This window comes from Puma concolor, chromosome C1 (assembly GCF_028749965.1).
Source record: "Puma concolor isolate L17-30 chromosome C1, mPumCon1.1.hap2, whole genome shotgun sequence".
NCBI lineage: Eukaryota > Metazoa > Chordata > Mammalia > Carnivora > Felidae > Puma > Puma concolor.
Window position 1 is genome coordinate 170,103,821 of NC_141674.1, and position 16,992 is coordinate 170,120,812.

The following is a 16,992-nucleotide window of genomic DNA, read 5'->3' on the forward strand; positions in this document are numbered from 1 at the left end:
AAATGAACTCAAAATGGATGAAAGACCTCAATGTAAGACAGGAAGCCATCAAAATCCTCGAGGAGAAAGCAGGCAAAAACCTCTTTGATCTTGCCCGCAGCAACTTCTTACTCAACATGTCTCCAGAGGCAAGGGAAACCAAAGCAAAGATGAACTACTGGGACCTCATCAAAATAAAAAGCTTCTGCACAGAGAAGGAAACAATCAGCAAAACTAAAAGGCAACCAACAGAATGGGAGAAGATATTTGCAAATGACATATCAGATAAAGGTTAGTATCCCAAATATATAAAGAACTTATCAAACTCAACACCCAAAAAACAAATCATCCAGTGAAGAAATGGGCAAAAGACATGAATAGACACTTCTCCCAAGAAGACATCCAGATGGCCAACCGACACATGAAAAAATGCTCCACATCACTCATCATCAGGGAAATACAAATCAAAACCACAATGAGATGCCACCTCACACCTGTCAGAATGGCTAACTTAACTCAGGCAGCAGCAGATATTGGTGAGGATGCGGAGAAAGAGTATCTCTTTTGCATCGCTGGTGGGAATGCAAGCTGGTGCAGCCACTCTGGAAAACAGTATGGAGGTTCCTCAAAAAATTAGAAATAAAACTACCCTATAACCCAGCAATTGCACTACTAGGTATTTATCCAAGGGATACAGGTATGCTGTTTCAAAGGGGCACATGCACCCCAATGTTTACAGCAGCACTATCAACAATAGCCAAAGTATGGAAAGAGCCCAAATGTCCATTGATGGGTGAATGGATAAAAAAGATGTACATATATATAATGGAGTATTACTTGGAAATCAAAAAGAATGAAATCTTGCCATTTGCAACTATGTGGATGGAACTGGAGGGTATTATGCTAAGCGAAATTAGTCAGAGAAAGACAAATATCATATGACTTCACTCATATGAGGACTTTAAGACACAGAACAGATGAACATAAGGGAAGGGAAGCAAAAATAATATAAAAACAGGGAGGGGGACAAAACATAAGAGACTCTTAAATATGGAGAACAAATTGAGGGTTACTGGAGGGGTTGTGGGAGTGAGGTTGGGTTAAATGGATAAGGGGCACTAAGGAATCTACTCCTGAAATCATTGTTGCCCTATATGCTAACCAATTTTGATGTAAATTAAAAAAAATTAAAAGAAATGATATTAAAAAATAATTATGTTTAATGAAAGACTAAAAATAAAGGCAAATGCTAGATATAAAATAAAAATAAATAATAAAAAAATAAAAAAGGGAGAAGAGTTCAGGAGAGTTTAGCTGTTTAGTTTCTGTTGGAAAATTAGGTGATGGTTGGAGGCCAATGAGAATGCGAATTTAGTTGAGCAGTATGGAGAAAAGCCACATTCTGGGAGATAGGTCAAGGTGGGAGACATAAAGATTGAACCTGGTCCAGGTACTCCTCAAGCTTCAGGCAACAGTTCCAATGCCAGTTCTTACAGGTAGCCTCACCTGAGCCCCCTGCTGGCCATTGCTTCCTTAGCACCCTGCACTCTTTTTACCATAATCACTTACTGGATCTTTATTTATTACCTTAATTCTGATTTTCCTGTAAGTATAGGGCAAGGACCATATCTTTGCTCATAAAGCATATAACCCAGTGCTTGGCAGATGACAGGTGCTGAGTAAATTAATTTTAGCCTGAAAGCAAGAGAAGAATAGTTTGAGAGAGCAGCATGGTTATATATTCAACAATAATGAAATAACCCAGAAAAACGCTTGGTTAATTTCCTCCATAAGTTCTTCTAGATAAGATAAGAGGGAGAATGGATGGGAAAAAAGTTCCCAAATCAAGCAATGAACTTAAACAAACAAAACTTGAGAACTGCCAGGGGTATTGTAATAGTGTTGTATGATGACAGATGGTAGCTACACTTGTGAACACCACATTACATACAAACTTGCCGAATCACTATGTTGCACACCTGAAACTAATGTAACATTGTGTGTCACCTACTTAAAAGAGCACTGTGGAATCAGATCACGTTGGTTGGAATTCACACTACACTTCTTAGATCTGGGATCTTGTGTTCTAACTCGTGTAAACTTCAGTGTCCCCATCTTTAAAATGACGAACATAATGATCTAATGGCAAGACCGTCAGTAGGTTTAAATATGTGCAAAGCTTACATATATATAGAAAATTCTCAACAAATGCTCAGTGTTCTTAAGCCTGCCTCACTTTTCTAATCTCTGTTCTTCATTTGGTTTAAAATGATTGAATTTAGTAAAAGAAAGTAAGTCCTCCAAATGGTACTGATAAGCAGTACACAGAAGCTCATATTTTGGACTTCTTAGAAAGGGAGGTGTGAGGTGCTAGAGGAAAAGAACACGGTCTCGTCTTCCGGTTTATCTCATGTCTGGCACACACTGTGTACTACATGTGGAATTTTGTCACCAAATAGACAATAAATATGAAAATATCCATCTTTTAATTTTTTTTAACTTCCGGCCTCTTTTTTTCGTAAGTGTGCTTTCATTCCATTTTTTTCAGAAAAATTAAACCAGAATGCAAGAGTGCAGTTCCTGATGAAAAATTGAGATTAGTATGAAATTAAAAGTTTGAAGGACTTAAATCTGAAGTACTGAAATAAGCCAGCTCCGAGGTGGTTGTTAGGTCTGCACTTTCAACATTGCTTGTCAGCTCTAGTTCTGATCTGTTACATAACCATGGTGCAATTACCCTATCTACCACCTAACCCTCACGGTCTCGCTTGATTATTAGAGAGCTCAGGTGTCATTTTTAAAAAATTGAAAAACAAATTGGTTTTGCATCTCGGCCCTGCCACCACCAAAAGGCAGTCTGCATGCCTTTCGTTAGTAGAACTGTGTGTATAATTTACACATAAAGCTTTCATAGAGTTATCATCCTAGACAGTATGCCTGGGGATAATGTGGAAATTATGTTCTTTTGTGTAACTGGGAAGGTCTCCAAGATGAGTGCCATTTCTTGGAACTGCAGAATTCTTTTCTCACATGAGCTACATGACAGAGGAGTGTTACACAGCTCACCCATGGATGCTGGCAGCCAAGTGACACCCAAACAGAGTTCCGAGTCTGCATTATGTAATTGGAAATCCCTGCAGTGCAATAACTTTTCAATGTGCACAATGATCTAAATTAATGTCTCACTTCTACTCAGGGAGAACTAGGCTGCCAACGATTTCATTTTTTTTTTTTTCTCCCTCTCAGTTGAGAGATACAATTTGTCTTAGAGGCAATTGTAATGGATGCTTCTGTGTGTCTGGTTTGCAAAATGAAGGTATGTTTTGTGCTATCCTTTTTGCTTTTCTGCTTAATCCTTTGATATGCGTGGGCTTCATTTCAGTGCTGTGTGTGTGTATGTGTGTGTATTTCTGCATTCAGTTGGTGTGTGGTACTATAAGGTGTCTTGACTATTGTGTGTCACTTTTATGTATTAGGTATGGTTGAATAGTGGCCAAAATATGGGAGGTACTTTTGCTAAGGCAGCAGCTAGTCTTTGGGGGAGATTCTAAAGATGATGCCATTGGTTATTTTAGAATTACTACTGTTAGTAGAATCTGTTTCCTCTGACTCTTTTCCTTTCCGGGATGTGTTTGTCTGTCTTTCGGCTTCATTTCAAAGATATTGCTGCTCTTTGATCTAATTTTTCCTAAGTGATTGCTAATCAGTGGCATTTTCACACTAAAAAGAGTATTTCAATGGACCTTATTTCTTTTGGTTCATTCTCAGTCCATGTTTTACCGAAATACAGGACAAGGCTTTCACCAAAGGGAGGTGGTTCTGATTATTTAGAAATTGGCATTTCTAAATGGCATACCCACCATTAGCCTTTCAAGAGAACGTTTCAAGAGAAAAATGTCTTTACATGAAAAACAGGCCTGTGCAATCAAAGAGAAGAATACATGCATTATGGAAAACAAAGCTCTTGCTCTATCACTTATAAGCACATCCAGCCCAACTGCCCTAATCTAAGCTTTCACATTCTCTTTCTTGAACGCCAGCAGCAGTCACCTAACTGTTTTCTCCACAACCACTCTGACCCCCGCTAAACTGATTATACACATAATTCATATTGGATCCTGTCAACCTCTTCCTCTTCTCAAAACCACTCACGTACCCAGGCTTAACATGCTTCAGTGGTTTTCCTTTGCCGGTAGGATAAGAAAACAGTCTTACCCATGCTTTCAGGGTGTGGCTCAGTCCACCAGCCTCATCGATGCCCTCCTGGCTGCTGCTTCTCTGAGGTTCAGTCTCACTGGCCTTCCCTTTTGCCTGAAAGGGGCCAAGTTCCTTCCTACCGGTACCCAGATCGTAAATCTTGTAACACAGTAGCTTACACTTCTACACTTCTTATCCTGTTAAGTCCACTCTTTCTTCAGATATTAACTCAATTTTCACTTCCTCAGGGAAGCTTTCCCCATTGACATAATTTGTTCATTTACTTTTAATGATCTACTCCCATTAGGGCTAGATTTTCCTCCTGTATAGTAGTTTTTACAGTTGTAATTTTATATTCATTTTGTGGAGTGATTGTGATTAATATCCATCTTTTTTTTTTAAAAAAAATGTTTATTTTGAGAGCGTGAGAGCACGAGCAAGGGAGGGGCAGAGAGATTGGGAGAGAGAGAGAATCCCAAGGAGGCTCTACACTGGCCAGGGCACAGGGCCTGTTGTGGGGTTCAGACTCATGGAACTGTGAGATCACGACCTGAGCTAAAATCAAAAGTCAGACGCACAACTGACTGAGCCATCCAGGGGCCCCATGTCAATCTTTCTTAAAATAGGAAAGCAGAGGTATTTTTGCTTGACTTTGTATCCCACCACCAAATACAATACCTAGAATGTCATAGGGGGCTCCATAAATACCTTTTTTTTTTTTTTTTTTTTTAATAAGTGAAGAGGGGGCACCTGGGTGGCTCAGTCAGTTGAGTGTTCGACTTCGGCTCAGGTCATGATCTCGTGGGTTTGAGCCCTATATCAGGCTCTCTGCTGACAGCTCAGAGCCTGGAGCCTGCTTCAGATTCTGTGTCTCCCTCTCTCTCTGCCCCTCCCCCGCTCATGCTCTGTCTCTCTTGCTCTCAAAAATAAACATTAAAAAAAATAAATGAAGAAATAAAAACTACAAGGCAAGAATTTGAAAAAAAAAAACTTTACTAAGTCTATTGTAATCATTTAAGATTAGAAAATATAGGGGTGCCTGGGTGGCTCGGTCGGTTAAGCGTCCGACTTCAGCTCAGGTCATGATCTCACACTCCGTGAGTTTGAGCCCTGCGTCGGGCTCTGTGCTGACAGCTCAGAGCCTGGAGCCTGTTTCAGATTCTGTGTCTCCCTCTCCCTCTGCCCCTCCCCTGTTCATGCTTTGTCTCTGTCTCAAAAATAAATAAACGTTAAAAAAAAAATTTAAAGATTAGAAAATACAGTTGTTAAGCTATTAGAGTGTATTAGAACTTTTTTTGGTGAGTTGATCTTGGTTATCAAGTTCACTAGCTACACTTGAAAGCAAGATCACTTAGATTTCATCTGAATGGACTTTATAGGGCAAGTGCCCCAACTCATGAAAGAAAGTGAATCTGGGTTGCATTCCTATCTCCTTGGTGTTTATAAATAGAATTTGGAAAGTGGTCGGCATGTCTGAAATGCCCATATGAGGAAATATATAATCATATTGAAACAGCAGACATGTTTTAGTTCTTACTATGTGACAGACAATGTGCTAAGCTCTAAACCTTTGATCACTCATTTATATCCCTAAGTCTTCTGAGGTCTTGGTACGACTGTTAACTGCTTTTTGTAACTGAAGAAACAGAAACACATTATGTACCCATGCTCACAAAATTAGCGGACTTTGGGAGGTTTGTAGGATTCAAGACCCCAGCTCCCATACTGCCTTATTAAATGTAACATTATTGCGGCATCTGGGTGGCTCAGTCGGTTAAGCCTATGACGGTGGCTCAGGTCATGATCTCATGGTTTGTGAGTTTGAGCCCCGCTTTGGGCTCTGTGCTGACACCTGAGAGCCTGTAGCCTGCTTCAGATTCTGTGTCTCCCTCTCTCCCTCCCTCCTTCTCTCTCTCTCCCTCTCTCTCTGCCCTTCCCCTGCTTGTGCTCTCTCTCTTGCTCTCTCAAAAATAAATAAACATTAAAAAAAATAACGCTATTAACATCTATGTGTTCCGTCTAGCAAGTAGGAGATGAACATTTTGTGTTTTGCCTGAGAAGCAGGAGTAGGAGATGTAAACAAATCTTTAAGAATAGGTACAGATGTTTTGCTGCTCCCCCAGTATAAATAGCATCTGTATTATATTTTTAAAAACATATGAAATAAAAATTAAAATGATAGCCTATTTTATTCTTGCTACTCACTTTTACAACGTTTTGTATTTGAATTTGTACGCTACAATCTTAGCATGGTCTTTCGCATTAAAATTCAGGTATTATTAGTCATAGTGCTATCTTACATTTATGTGGCATTTTACAGTATATTAGGTATTTTCATTTAGATGCTGAATTTAATTTTCCCCAAATACCACCTAAAACAGGAATGGTGATCTCCATTGTAAAGATGTGACGGTGAGAATTCGGCTGTCAAGCGTAGAGTGGATGGCTAGGTCAGGAGAGGTCAGGGCTGGCCTCCACATCTTCTGACCCCAAGAGCACCCACCGGCAGCATTATCATAGAGCCTTTCACGTACCTGCCCCCAAATCCCAGGATTATCTGCTCCTGTGATAGGTGTCTTTATCAACAGGACCTGAGTGCTGTTCAACATACACTGAAATTCTTTGCTGCGTTGTGTTCTCTTTTGTTTCATCTATCTGTAAAATTTAAGTGAAATTCATTAGACGTGATTTGTTTTATGGAAAAGAGAAAAACTAAAGTGTTTTATTTTTTATTTAAAAAGTTTACCTGTCAAGTTATACACATACACATATTTACGTTATATATACTTTATATGTGAGCGTTAGTAATTATTTTATGACTGCAACAGAAGTGTGATGGATAGTGTTTTCCTTAGAGCTCAGTAGTATCATGATTTCTAGTAAAAAAAAAATGGTCTCGGGGCATCTGGGTGGCTCAGTCAGTTGAGCAACCGACTTCAGCTCAGGTCATGATCTCACAGTTAGTGAGTTCGAGTCCTGTGTTGGGCTCTGTGCTGACAGCTCAGAGCCTGGGGTCTGCTTCGGATTCTGTGTCTCCCTCTCTCTCTGACCCTCTCCCACTGGTGCTTTCTCTCTCTCAAAATTAATAAACATTAAAAAAATTTTTAAAAATGGTCTTAAACTAAGCTTGGCCCTACTGGGAAAAACAACACAAAATGTTTAAATATATGGTAAAACAATTAAAATGGCATTTTTGTGATAGGTCATATTATCAAGGCACAAATGGTGACATTTTTTAATGTCATAATTATTGTCTTTAATTTTCTGAAAGTCTAGTTTTGAAAAGCTTTCTTTTTTATCTTGCTCTGTTTATACCAAAAGATTAAAAATTTCTTCATTATAACATTAGCACAAGAAATTAGTGACAACAGCGTAGCCTGCCTGAACTCAAGACCTCTAAAGGTTTACATTGAAGACCTTAGAGGGTGCAATGAAATTCTACCAGCATATACCAAAGGGCAGTGCAAATAAACTCAGAACAGACTTCTTCAAGGTTGTTTTTTTCTTATTTGAATAGCCCAAAGTATAATGTGATTTAGATTTCCCATCAAGTTTTGATTCATTTCTGTAGTGTATTATATTGCTATGCTACCACATTGCCTCCCATTGTGGCTAGGAAGATGGGATTTTTACGAGCAGGCAGAAATAGAATAAAGAAACAATTCAATATTTTTTCCATTCATGCATCCCTAGATGTAAACTGACAAGGTCAGCCAGGAGTTGTATCAGTAGTTACAATTGGTTATCTAAAATCAAAATTACAGGACACGATGTTCTTAAGTCCCAGTTGAAAGCTCAAATGTTGCAATCGATGTTTGTTTCATTTTGCAAAATACTGCAGTTCCTTTTTAACAGTTTTGATCTTTATAAACAAATTTCACTAGAGACCTAGACAACAGCATGTTGTTGGCCTCCTTCCTCAATGGAGCGGTAAACTTTATTATGTATCAAACTTATCAAACTGTCCACAACTGTGGCAAGCCTTTGCTCTTTGGGGAAGGAGAAAACCCAGATGCTGAGAAGACACACAGCATATAATGGCAGTGAACATGAGCTCAGAAGACCTGGGATGGGTCCTAGGCCTGCCACTTGTTAGCCTTGAAATAGGCTCTCCCCTCCCCCCCTCCCCCCTCCCCCCCCCCCCCCCCCCCCCCGCCCGAAGTACAGTTAATGATGCCAAGCCTACCTAATTCCCAGAGATGATGGGGCCATGAGGTTCTGTAAGCAATAGTTCTGTGAAGCTTTATGTCAATGTCAGATGGTATCTCCATCATTATTATTCTTTACACAGGACTGACAAATTAACAATTCTTTTTTTCTTGTTTCCTAATATCAGAGGGGATGGTTACTCAGTTGTAAAGCGAATGTTTCAGGAAGTGTAGATCTGGAAAAAACAGATAACAGCACATAAGTTTGGTCAGATCAGCGATGTTGTGATGGTATTTATGTACTTCCTCGCTATCTTTGTTTTTATCTCCACCCCTTTGTAGTGCTTTAGATAGCAGAGGCTTTGAGAATGGATATCCCGATTACATTACTGAGGGTCAAGGTAAGCTTTATATACAATGGTGGCAATTAGTTGTTGGCCATGGCTGATTTCCTCATCATATCTCTCAGAAACTGTCAAGGGTATTTACGATTTTGCTGATCATCAGATATGGATACCCAAATGCCTTGTGGTGGTTTGATTCTATTGCTATCATTATTAACACAAAATGTTAACATAACTCTTTTTGAGTTAGAAAACGTAAAAGCCAACCTCATTGAGGGCTGGTAGTGGTGGTGGAATAAACTAGTAACAAGAGGCATCTAATTTTGCTGTTTTTTGCTCTTAAAACTCATTTGGTATCATAGTTAAGAACACACTTGGTCTATATTTCTTATCTCCACACACAGATCAAGACCCCTTGCATTCTTTTCCTTTTTCTTTTCTTTTTTTTTTTTTAAGATTGACATATTTTTCGAGTACATAATGCATTCAGATGATTCGAAAATCATGAAGTATACAATACACAGGAAAAGTCATGCTTGGTTTCCTGCCTACATGCTTAATTCACACACATCCTTCCCCGCCATGGATATGAACAAGGTAACCCAGGTATAAGTTTCTTGTGTACATTCACAGAAATAATTTTTTATGCTTATAACCCCATGCAAATATATAAATATACATTGTTTTTCTTAAACACACAGTGTCTTAATACACAGAAGTTTGGCACCCTTATTTTTACTTAACGCATGCTTACTTTTTGAGGTAGTTCTCACTGCTGTGATTATGTGTATGAAATTATCCCTTTGAAGGGCTAGACCTCAGGATATACTTCTATAATTTTTTATATTTTTCCTCAGTGAATTTGGGAAAAGCAAAGTAACTGGTTCTTCCAGAAGCTGAGCAAAAAACTGAAAAGAGACATTATCTTGATGTTTTAATGATGGTGTTTATATCCTTTGGTTATGGTATATGGTGTTTGAATCTCTTGGACATCCATTAAGTGTCTTTCCTATTTTCTAAAGAAAATGATATGTACGAATATGTTTATATCTCCTCCAACTCAACACAATGTAGGTGTAGTAATCTGATGTTCAAAAAAAAAAAAAAAATCACAAAGATCTAATCAAATTTGCCTATAAGCTATATCTAAGAAAAGTCCGGGGCAAAGTTGATGTTCATCATAGAGCTTGAATACCTAGGCATAGCCTGCTTAGAACAGAACCTTCTCTGTTCTAAGTATGTGTTCTGTGAAGAGAAATCATAAGGTTTCTCTATACTGGTCCTAATGTACCCAGCACATTAGCACATGTTTTCAGCAGAGTTTCACATAGTTTCCTTTCATTAAGTACAAAAATTTAAAGTTTAAATACAGTTTATAAAATTCAGAATTTTTAATCCTAACATTAAAAGTATATTATAATTAAATTATTTAATATTTTTGAAATACTTAATCTGCTAGAAAAATCACATATTGGTCCTGAATACTCTTTCAGATGGTTTTTAGTTATGTAAATTATTTCTCTCCTGACTGTGTAATTACATGATGGACTGGTTTCTAGGGTATCATATACTTAATGTGAGTTTCTAAAAATGCTTTAATCATATAATTGCTAGTTTATCAAGTAGAAAATATAGGTCTGAGAACACTATCATTATGTCATTATTCTCTACAAAAGACTGTGAAACACACTGAAGAGGCCATTATGAGGCAAATAACAGTTTTCTGTCGTGTCTAAATTTGCAAGGATTAAAAAAAAAAAAAAAAAAAACAGCAAAGGAAATGTCTAAAGGTAAAGAGTTTAAAATCTACCAGGCAATTTATCTTGGGTCTCTCTCTCTGGAAAATCAGTGCAGACAAAGGAAGTGAATTGGTAATACTTAGGTCAGGAAAGCTAGTAGATTATCTAATGCCAGGAGTGACGCTAATATTTAATAATTGATTCACTAAATTCCATGTAGAAAGTCTAAAGGAAATTAAATAAACCTGAGACTTAGCGTTTGCGTTAGAATCTAGCTGCACTCTTCTTGTGCTTGTTTTATGAAGTGTACCATGTTCAAGTGGGATTGCAATAGATAATGATTTATATTCATTGGGTTTATACCCAGGAGGAAACCAGACTTGTAATCTGGAATGGCTAAGTGGTTAAATTCAAATCTAATTTTATAGAACTCAAAGATTAAAAAAAAAAATTCTTTTTTGATTCAGGAGGCGTCAAGGGTCAGAAAATTTATTTTCAGCAAAGTCTAGTAAAGTCCAAAGTAAAATACTCCATTGGTGGGTTTAGTATGAGAAGGCAAGACCCTTAAAAAGTCTCTCTCTTTCTGTCGATGTGTATTTGTTACATACACACGCAAATATACACACAGACACATACATATACACATATCCTTGCTCTCCCACTTAAAATGGTGACAGCTAGGGCTCTGAGCAAGAGGAAAACCAAAGCCAGGATGTTAGCTTTATAAGTAAACGGGGAAGGTTGAAGTGATGCTGTAACCTGAAAATCAGATGGTTATTCTGTTAGTGTTGATTCTGCTGTTGAATCTGCTTCATGATTAATACAACCAGTTGATTTGTATTTTCATGCAATAAAAGCATTTTTTCTCCCACAATCATGTTTTTTTTTTTTTTTTTTGAGAGAGAGAGAGAGAGAGAGGGCACAAGTGAGTGAGGGGCAGAAAGAGAGAGAGAGAGAGAAGCGGGGCTCATGTTTTATCCCAAGCGGAGCTCCAGATCAGGAACCATGAGATCGTGATCTTGGCCACAGGCGGATGCTTAACTGACTGAGCCATTCAGGTGCCCTACAGTCATGGTTTTAAAAAGATTGTTAAATCACAGTTACATTTTGCTGTTTAATCTTTTGCTTTCCCTTCATCTGTTAAAAAGCAACAAAAACTAATATTTTTTAAAATGATGAGTTTTAAAAGATCATAGGTTGCTGAACTGATTGAAAACTGATTCATTGCTAATCATTCTGGTCTTTCAAGGAAACCTGAAACTTGACTAGGTCTTTTGGTGATTCTATGCTTATGCCACTAGCTAGCATGGAGCAGCCCTGGAGTCAGAATGTGTTGACCCAGAATGCATCAGAATGTGTGGGTTTGAATCCTGGCCCTGCCACTTACGTCTCCGTGACTGACCAACTTTCGTGGCCTCTCTGTACTTCTGTTTCCCTTTTTGTAGAACTGAGATGGTAATAATAAGTACTTCATAGAAGATTAAAGGCCATTCTCTGTGCCGCCCTTTTAACTCAGTGTGGGGCATGTGGTCCACAATGAGTGAATGTTAGCTCTTGGTTTTCCTCCTGATAACCCCTCCTGTTCTCCAGGTTTGTGGCTCTCTCCCTCCTGTACCTTCTTCACATGTCTATGATTACCTTTTTCAACAAAATAGTCAATACTCAAGCTAGAATCAGAATTTGTTTAAAAAGTGCCTCTGCCACTTAATAGCTAGCTGGGCAATCTTAAGAAAGTTTCCTTAATTTTTGAGCCTAATTTTTCTCATTTGTAGGACTCTCTTTTCTTGAGTGGATCAAATGACATTTTAAATGTGAAAATACATTAAAACCTGAAAATTAGTAGAGATTATGGTTAGAAATGTGAGCTATAGAAAGACAGAGATACTGTCTTTGTTTATTTCTTTTTTGGAACAGAAGTAATTTTCCTATTTGAACAGATCTTTATTTTGGAAAAATGGAAAATCCAGAAAATCGAGAAGAAGAAAAAAAGCCTATATTTCGTCCACTTAAAGAGAGATACTATTAACATCTCGATGTAATCATTTAAGTTTTACTGGAAATACATTTTGATATCCATTATGTCTTACTTTAATGCTTGCGTATTGCTAGTGTACCAACAAGACATGTTTCTTTAAGTCACTGTTGTCAGTTTCTTTGTAGAGTAAATAGACTTACTCTATATGTACAAGGCAAAGTTTTTCCTGGTTTATTTGTATGTTTTCTGTGTCTTGTAGCATAACATATGCACAGTCTTTACTTTGCGCTTTGGGAGGTGAAAAGTTTTAGACGCTAAAAACTGTCACAAGAAGTCATTTTTAGCTTTACTTTAATCATAAAATCAAGTACCTTTTTACTCTGCTGCATTATAAACAATCAAAATGTTCTGCCCATAGGTATATTTGTTGGTATGTCCTAACTGCAGCAAAATTTGTTATGAAAATTTGAGGTGGAGGAAAGGAAGTTGACGAAACCCTCAGCTTCAAGAATGCAGAAATTTGAAACACCCATGGACTAGCATAATCTGAAACCAATAATCAGTAAAGCTACTGTATAGACCGATATTAATTTTGAATCTACAGATGGTCAAAATGTATGCAGATGCACATACTTTGAAATAATTTAAGTTGGTTAAATCATAGTTTGTTATCAAAATGTCATAGCATGTACAACTAGTTAAGGATAATTAAAAAAAAAACACATAAGTTGTAGTATAATTTTTGCCAACCACTTCACTCCATTACCAAGTAACCAAAATACTGTATGAGAACGTAGAAAGAAAAAAATAAGAAAAAACCCAGACAATGTTTGATAAGGTACCAAAAAAAAAAAAAAAAAAAAAAAAAAACCTTCAAAGAAGCAGGATTATAGACATGGAAAAAAACAAAAAACAAAAAAACAACGCAAAAAACCCTATACAGTTAAAAGAGGTCCTCAGTTAAAAAGAAGGCTGGAAGACCAGATTTGAGGCAGCAGCGTCCATAGACATGCATATCAGTGAAGTTTGTCAGAACTTAATTTGGGTGGTCACATGAGCTTACTGTGAATACACTTAATGTTTTCATTTGCAAAATATCAGTTGCTATGTGCTGGAACATCCGCTAGGACCTTGAGATGTAAAAACAAAAGACAAAGTTTTTGCCCTCCAGCTAACAGTGTAATGATGAAGACAGGTACATAGATAATTAAAACGTAACGGGGCAAAAGCAGTGATGGTGTTGGGCGCAGGTTATTATGACATCCAAGGGAAAGTCAGTGTAGGAGGTAGGGGAGGGGATGACAGTTTCAGGGAAGGATTCCTGGGGAGGTGACATGGAATTGTGCGACTGTGGGGGCAATAGGCAGAGTGGAGGGTGAGAGAGGTATAAACCAAGCCCTGGAAGTGACAGACTGCAGACTGCTTGCTTGTGTTAGTGCTGTGCTGTGGATGCAAAATCTCTGAGATGGGAAGACCGGACGGGTCGGCCTGGAGTAGACACTGTGCAGGAGGCGGTAGCTATGTGAAGATGCTGGGACTTTATTCTGGAAGGGGAGGGGAAAGTCATTTTAGAGTTTTAAACCTGCAACTTACATTTTTAAATTTGTATTTATTTATTTATTTATTTATTTATTTATTTATTTATTTATTTATTTATTTAGAGAATGAGTGAGTGGGAGAGGGGCAGAGAGAGAATCCCAAGCAGGCTCCACACCGCCCGCGTAGAGCCTGGTGGGTGGGTGCGTGGGGGGGGGGGGGGCGGGCTTGAACCCACCAACCGTGAAATAATGACCTGAGCTGAAGTCAAGAGTTGGATGTTCAATGGACTGAGCCACCCAGGCACCCCCAAACCTGCACCTTATGTCTTAGAGAGGTTATCCTGCTATCTCTATAGAGGGTGGAATTGAGGGACATGATACATGAAACGGAGAGAATGCTTATTTTCTAGGGCAATCTAGAATCTCCTCATGGAAAATCTTCAGAAAATTAAGAGCAGAGTCTAAAACTAATCTTGTCCTTTTTGTATGATAATTTTTTCCTTCCCTGTAGATAGAGAAACTTATGGGGGGCAGGGCAGGGAGAGGGGAAAAGAGTAGTAGGGGAAGTAATGAGGCTTTGCTCCCAGCCTTCACCCACAATCAAGGAAAAATGGACACTGTGCTCCTTGGGGGCCACAGAGGTGAAAACAATTACCGCTGGAGCTTTTTTAGAGGCAAAATTTTGATCTGGGTAACTTATTTAGAGGTCACTAATTTAATTGATATGGCAATCCAGTCTTTACTTTTTATCATTTATGTTGCCAGTATCTATAGTGAAGAGCTAGAAAGGATAAATGTACAGAGTAGTAAAATTAAGGTAGAAGAGTGTAAGATAATAAACACTTTTTTTTTTTCACTGCCCAAAAAGAATCGTAAACTATCCTATGGCAAAAAAAAAAAAAAAAAAAAAAAAAAGTAGTTGCATTAAGAGCGAGTATGAATCCTGTTACTAACAGTTCTCTTCATTATAAACAAACCAATTTATGCAGAGCCCTCACTTACATGAGATAAACATATAAAATTCTGTATCTTTCTCATTACCCATTTCAATGGTCATGACAAAGTCTCCTCCTCCTCTCTCCTCCCCTCTCCGCATCATTCCTCTGGTTTTGTGCAGGCACAGACAGCCTCCACATACATCAGTGGTTGGGAACTGGCTTTAAAAAAACCAAGAACTGACTAATGATGAACAGTTATTTTACCACATAAAGCACTGCCACTAGTGTCCATTGCAGATTAGTGGCGGTGATGTTGTTTTATTGAGTATTGGAGTAAAGAAGGCAGAGGGAAATGTTCAAATTTATATATGATACAGTCTTTTCTGGCCAGTAAAATCTGAGAGAAGAAAAAACCGCAGGCTCTGAGAGTGAGCAGAAAATGGCCACTAACTTTGATACAGACAAGGGTAAGTCTGTCTTTACGGAGAATAATTAGAACTTTATTTCAGAACTAATGGACAACTTATAGATGATTTTTTTTTTTCAAAAAAATTGGCTCAATGTTCTTTCATGACCAAAAGGAAATCCTGGAAGTTAGTAGAAAACCTCTTTGAGGTCAACCAAAATACTTTTATGAAGTTATTTTAAAAATGGAGTTTCAAAAACTACATGATAAGCTATATTTTGGAGGTTTTGCATCAGGAAAGCCAGTGAATTGCACAGAATGAGGGGTCACTTCTTACAGCTCCAAGCAAGAAGCTCGAAGACATGTAAAGAAATTAGTAAAGATTGGAAAGGTCTAAATATTGGTGGTTCAAATTGAAACTATACATACATTGCTTAAATGTTTAGGTAAATTTATAATGGTACATTGTGGTTAGATTATTTAAGGAATCCAGGACAACAAAACCTTCCTGTATAATGGATACACTTATAGTTTAGGAGTCAGAATGAATTGTATTAGAGTTTGAGCAAGTAACTTAAACTGAATTAGAATCTTTTTTTTTTTCTTGTAAAGTGAGAATAATGAATAGTGCCCTTCTCATAGGGTGAAGATTTAATAAAATATGTAAAGCTGAGGTCAGTGGCTTGTACTTAACATTTAACTATAACCTTAGCACATAGTAGGTACTTTATAGAATTGTAGCGGCCGTTGTTACTTCATTATTCTTATGTAATGTACCCCTGTGCAAATGTGAGACAGGCACCTGAGCTAAATGGGCCACAGGTCAGTTTCAATAAACCATTTCTTAGGTATGCTCTTAAATGAGTCAGGGCAGACTAACGAATGTAATGAATTACTCCCAAATCTGAGTGGTTTAAGACAGCAGAGGTGGATTACTCAAGTTAGAGCAGAGTGTGGATGGCATGGTCCGGGAGTAGAAGAAGCTCTATTTTATGTAGTTATTTAAGGACATAATTCCTTTTGTCTAATGGCTCTACCATCCCCAAGGGCTTTGGAGTCCCCTTCTGGGAACTTGGCGTTGAAACAGCTGGTAAGGGAAGAAAGAAAAATGGAAAGTGTTCTGGGCCAGCCCCAGAGGCTCTGTACATTACTTCTGCCCATGGTTCATCACCTGGAACTTTAAATACATTGCCTGCTGTAACTGAATTGGAGGCTGGGAAAGGTGGTCTGGCTGTGGGCCCAGAAGGGAGAGAAAATATCTGTCACAGGTTTCTTCCTGAGCTTTCGTTTACATGTCAACCAGGATAGAAAGTGGAAAGAAGAAATTGCTACAGTGTATTATGACATGCTCAAAATATGAAGCAAAGGGTTAACTGATTATATTAAGTGATACAAATCCTAATCACTAACCTTGCATTCAATTAGAATAACATAGAATAAACTTCTCAGTTTATAAAATACAGTCATATCCTTTAGGGGGGGTAAGGTGTCATAATGAAAAGAACACAGTCTTTGAGATAACACAGGCTTGGATTTAATTTGTGGCTCCCACACCTACCACCTGTGTGAGCTGAGGCTGATTAGTTACCTCTTTATGCTTTTAGTTCTCATCAGAAAAATGAAATGAATAATCCTTTCCTTGAGAATTATGAGGGTTAAATGAATTATAATTTTAAAGCATCTACCTTAGTACCTACTCTGTTTTTAAAAAAAATAGTGATTATCATT

The 16,992-nt window shown here is 37.9% G+C and overlaps 1 protein-coding gene and 1 long non-coding RNA gene across 2 annotated transcripts in view; one reads left to right on the forward strand and one right to left on the reverse strand.

Annotated features, from left to right (window-relative positions):
* Window positions 1-16,992, forward strand: part of LOC147578572 (uncharacterized) — a 348,192-nt gene that overhangs the window by 21,370 nt on the left and 309,830 nt on the right. The gene's annotated exons all lie outside the window — the stretch shown is intronic.
* On the reverse strand, window positions 6,347-8,656 carry LOC147578573 (uncharacterized). The gene is made up of 2 exons (XR_015254310.1): window positions 8,363-8,656; window positions 6,347-6,831 (listed from the first exon to the last, which is right to left on the reverse strand). It is a non-coding gene; the product is annotated as an uncharacterized LOC147578573 (long non-coding RNA).